The sequence below is a fragment of the Dendropsophus ebraccatus genome, chromosome 4 (genome assembly GCF_027789765.1).
Source record: "Dendropsophus ebraccatus isolate aDenEbr1 chromosome 4, aDenEbr1.pat, whole genome shotgun sequence".
Classification (NCBI taxonomy): domain Eukaryota; kingdom Metazoa; phylum Chordata; class Amphibia; order Anura; family Hylidae; genus Dendropsophus; species Dendropsophus ebraccatus.
The window spans coordinates 163,909,333-163,913,945 of NC_091457.1; the positions used below are offsets into that span (position 1 = coordinate 163,909,333).

Sequence of the window (4,613 nt, forward strand, 5' to 3'; positions counted from 1 at the left end):
CACTGTTACTAGAGAGGACCACAGGGGGCAGTATTGGAGGGGTCACTGTTACTAGAGAGGACCACAGGGGGCAGTATTGGAGAGGTAACTGTTACTAGAGAGGACCACAGGGGGCAGTATTGGAGATGTCACTGTTACTAGAGAGGACCGCGGGGACCAGTAATGTTGGGGTCACTGTTACTAGAGAGGACCACAGGGGGCAGTATTGGAGGGGTCACTGTTACTAGTGGGAACTACCTGGGGTAGTATTGTAGGGTCACTGTTACTAGAGAGGACCACAGGGGGGCAGTATTGGAGGGGTCCCTGTTACTAGAGAGGACCACAGGGGGCAGTATTGGAGCGGTCACTGTTACTAGAGAAGACCACAGGGGGCAGTATTGGAGAGGTCACTGTTACTAGAGAGGACCACAGGGGGGGGCAGTATTGGAGAGGTCACTGTTACTAGAGAGGACCACAGGGGGCAGTATTGGAGAGGTAACTGTTACTAGAGAAGACCACAGGGGGCAGTATTGGAGGGGTCCTTGTTACTAGAGAGGACCACAGGGGGGCAGTATTGGAGGGGTCACTGTTACTAGAGAGGACCACAGGGGGCAGTATTGGAGAGGTCACTGTTACTAGAGAGGACCACAGGGGGCAGTATTGGAGAGGTCACTGTTACTAGAGAGGACCACAGGGGGCAGTATTGTAGGGTCACTGTTACTAGAGAGGACCACAGGGGGCAGTATTGTAGGGTAACTGTTACTAGAGAGGACCACAGGGGGCAGTATTGGAGAGGTCACTGTTACTAGAGAGGACCGCGGGGACCAGTAATGTTGGGGTCAATGTTACTAGTGGGAACTACCTGGGGCAGTATTGTAGGGTCACTGTTACTAGAGAGGACCACAGGGGGGCAGTATTTGAGGGGTCACTGTTACTAGAGAGGACCACAGGGGGCAGTATTGTAGGGTCACTGTTACTAGAGAGGACCACAGGGGGGCAGTATTTGAGGGGTCACTGTTACTAGAGAGGACCACAGGGGGCAGTATTGTAGGGTAACTGTTACAAGAGAGGACCACAGGGGGCAGTATTGGAGAGGTCACTGTTACAAGAGAGGACCAGAGGGGGCAGTATTGTAGGGTAACTGTTACTAGAGAGGACAACAGGGGGCAGTATTGTAGGGTCACTGTTACTAGAGAGGACCACAGGGGGCAGTATTGTAGGGTCACTGTTACTAGAGAGGACCACAGGGGGGTGGTATTGGAGGGGTCACTGTTACTAGTGGGGTATCATTTTTGGGTAACCGCAGAGATTTATAGTCCATTACATTCCTTGTTATCGGACGCACATCCCCACATTACACACAGCGATTTGCAGACGATAACAATACATTTTATGGGCGCACAAAAAAATCAAATTGGCCGACTAATTGTCCAAATGAGCGGGATGCTGGTGCTGATAATTGTCTCGAGTATAAAGACATTTTTCTGCCAATAATTAGAACAATTGTCTTCTATCTCATGGGGTATTCTTCCTTCCTCCAGATCTACACTATAGGGAAATATGCCGAACGGGATCAGACATATTGAGGGAGATTTATCAAACATGGTGTAAAGTGAGACTGGCTCAGTTGCCCCTAGCAACCAATCAGATTCCACCTTTCATTTTCCAAAGAGTCTGTGAGGAATGAAAGGTGGAATCTGATTGGTTGCCGGGGGCTTTATAACTCAATAGCAGCAAAAACATAAGAGGACTGCAGAGAATAGAAATGCAACATATAGTGCTCATTACTCTCGTCATGCCTCCTGCAGAGTGAAGGGTGCCTGGTTAACCGCTTAAATTTTTTCATTCTAATTTTTGTATAATTTATCCCTTGAAGGGACGGCATACAGACAGAATTTGAATGTGTTTTGCAGAAACCTATTAAATTTTTTTGTTCTAATCTTTGTATATTTCACTTAAACATCCCTTCAAGGGATGAAATATACGAAAATTTTAATGTAACGGGAGATATAACTGCCGGCAGATCGGTTATCAGTTATTGAAGGTGTATGGCCACCTTTACCCAATGCTTCATTGAGGTCTATGCTCCACCGAAGATACTCGCTCAACACTAATAACATAATAAGCAAAGACAGTAAGATGGCCATATACTAACGTTGACCAAACCAGCTGATTTTGGACAACAATCTATTGTTTTTGGACAACTATCTAACAGGCATATTCAGTGTTAATACGCTCAGCACTCAATGGTCCAGGGAGAAGAGCCATCGCCGGAGGTCCCTGGAAGCAACTTTCTTCCCAATGAGTCTACGTGTATTGGCCAAACCAACATGTATAGGGAAGTCAGGATCAACAGATGTTGACCATCAATGGTAGGACAACTATCAAAAATGTATTGTTGAAGTAGCCAAGATATCGATGTCGCAATTGGGAAAGTTACACATATTTTTACAGTTGCAGTCAGATGGGCTTCATGGACTTTCTTGGGAGGATCCTTCAAACCAAGACCCGAAGACTGTAGTTAGTTTCTGAAAGTTGAGTTGTGGGCATGGGGGGGGGGGCATAGAACATCTTGTCTCTTTATTGCCTCTTTTTCTTTATTCTTAAAGTTCTTTTTATCATAAAATGTGGCTTCTTCCGGAGAGCCTTGAGATTCCTCCGATGCTTTCAGCACCTGATTTTCTAAATCTAACGCCCACGAGTGTGTAGGCAGAAACAAGTCAACATTTTTCTCCATATGTCAAGTGTAATACTAACATTTTATAATTAAATTACTTGGCTACTAAAAACACGCTTTACACGTTACATTATTAACACTTATGTGTGGTTGAATAATTAGGCTTTACATTATTTTAATGCAAACTGGGTAATTAATTGCGCCATATACTTGGCAGACGGCTCCACACACATGCTAATATTTTCATGAACACTTCCATGGATTTATCCAATATGATGAGATCTCCTAAAACATCCACAAATAGAAGGACAAATGGTTGGGAGTTACATTTAGGACTTTAGTTACTTTTTAGATTTTACTCTTCATTTCTCTTCACATCATATAGCCAAAGTTACTTTGGTGTTTAAAGAGGTTCTCCCCTATCAGAGAATTCCATCACCCCAAGACATATAACTTACTAATATAGTGTTGTCACTAATAGTACCAGCTTCTGTGGGATTTTGCTTGACAGGAAGTTGTGTAGTCCTTTCATTTTCAATGTGTATTGTCTCCAGCTCCTCCCTCTCTTCTGAGACAACACATCATCCTCTGATGTCACAGGAGGCTTGGCTGGATCTTGTCTCTGAGCTAAACTATATATATACAACTATATATATACATATATATTTATTGGGACAGTTATGGAGGAACAGGGTATGTTTACAGCATGCTGCCTTGTGCTGAACAATGGCTCAGGCAGAGTATTGCATACAGCAGCTTATGCATTCTTGCTGTGTAGATAGTCTGCTGTGTAGAACAGTGTTCTGCAGCATCTGTGGGAAGAGTGCTGTGGCAGGGGAGTGAGAAGGGTGGGAGGGCTGTGATGGAGGGAAAGCAGTGCATTCTGGGAATTGTAGTGTTTTGGTAGTATCAAAACTGGGGCAGACAGGTAAACAATGCTATATGTTACTGCAGCATTTTTGCAGTTTCCTCCTCTGATCCCTGGAGTCCAATGATCTGCTGCTGTTTGTTGCCTCTGTTCCTGCATCCAGTGGTCTGCTATGATGTGTTGCCATATGTCAAGTGTTACCTGATGTCAAGTGATTTGTTGATCCTCCCCCTGTTATTCTAATGTTGCTGGGCCCAGTCCTTTGTGTTCAATGGAGTCCAGGAGTTACTTGTTTACATGTATTACTATAGTTCTGTTGTAGGGATGACTGTTCTTATGTTATACAGACATAGTGTGATACAATGAAGGAGTTAAACATATTTACCTGCTATGAAGCGTAGATATTACCCGGTGATTTTCTTATTACTACACTACATTAAACATTAAAACACTTTCCAAAAGGTCAGGCATACATAGAAGCTATAAAACCTTTACAAAGCAAAAGGACTCACTCTTGCCAAAAGTTTGAGGCAGATAAGCTTCCAATATTTTATCTTTGATTGTTTTGTTTTTTTTACAGAATAACAATGACGACTAATTAAATGGGGAAATTAGGCTTCACTTTAATTACGGAGCTGGATGAAACATTCCGGTGTAAGACGGTGCGGATTATTTGATGGTATCTTCCATAATAGCCACTTAGATTGAAAATAGAACACCTGTCTGGAGGGAAGCGCGACGCTGATGATCGTTTGTCTAGACGACCATGCTTCATTTTCAAAATAAATGTACAACATTTCGACTAGTCTCTTATTTCTAGTAAATCAGAGAACGTGGAATACAGTTAGCACGGTTAGAATGGAGTTAGACCTAACGTGGAAAATGTAACTCTATGGCTTGTCTAACTATTAAACATAGAGGTCCACAATTATTCTGAATGGTTTTTGTAACAATAAAGTACATGGTCCTAAATTATAGGGGGTTTACAATTAAAGGGTTTGCACTGTGCTAAAAAAATATATAAAAGTATTAGTCTGATTTTTTTTTTAAAAAAGAATACTCACCTGCCCTGATCCCCTTCCAATGGTG

The 4,613-nt window shown here is 42.9% G+C and overlaps 1 long non-coding RNA gene across 1 annotated transcript; it reads left to right on the forward strand.

Annotated features, from left to right (window-relative positions):
- The first annotated feature begins 1,889 nt into the window (after positions 1 to 1,889).
- Positions 1,890 to 4,323, forward strand: LOC138790109 (uncharacterized). Its single transcript, XR_011362841.1, has 3 exons — positions 1,890 to 2,351; positions 2,434 to 2,499; positions 4,105 to 4,323. It is a non-coding gene; the product is annotated as an uncharacterized lncRNA (long non-coding RNA).
- The last annotated feature ends 290 nt before the right edge of the window (positions 4,324 to 4,613 follow it).